This window comes from Rhagoletis zephyria, unplaced genomic scaffold, assembly GCF_001687245.7.
Source record: "Rhagoletis zephyria isolate East Lansing unplaced genomic scaffold, Rhagoletis_zephyria_1.1 Rzeph_scaffold_00669, whole genome shotgun sequence".
In the NCBI taxonomy this organism is placed as follows: domain Eukaryota; kingdom Metazoa; phylum Arthropoda; class Insecta; order Diptera; family Tephritidae; genus Rhagoletis; species Rhagoletis zephyria.
Genome location: NW_016157753.1, coordinates 92,596 through 92,901, shown reverse-complemented (window position 1 = coordinate 92,901; position 306 = coordinate 92,596).

Here is a 306-nt window from a genome sequence, read left to right as displayed (position 1 = left end):
ATTTACAACCTTTAACTTTCATTCTTATTTTGCTTTGGCCAGGCAATTAACAAAAAATCCGAAATGGCGTATTAAAGATGTTAAAATATGACTTCCACTTCGATAAATAATCGAAAAAAAACTAGTGAAGACACCGATTGGAATGAGTGGAAAGTGAGTTTTCAAGTAGTTTTCAGCGAAAACTGGTTTTCGTTTAACAGATTTTATATGGACGAAAACACAAGTTTTAGGTCGAAAACCAGTTTTAGCAACGAAAACATGTTTCCGATGTCGGTCAGAACATGGTATAAGTGACAAAAACAAGAA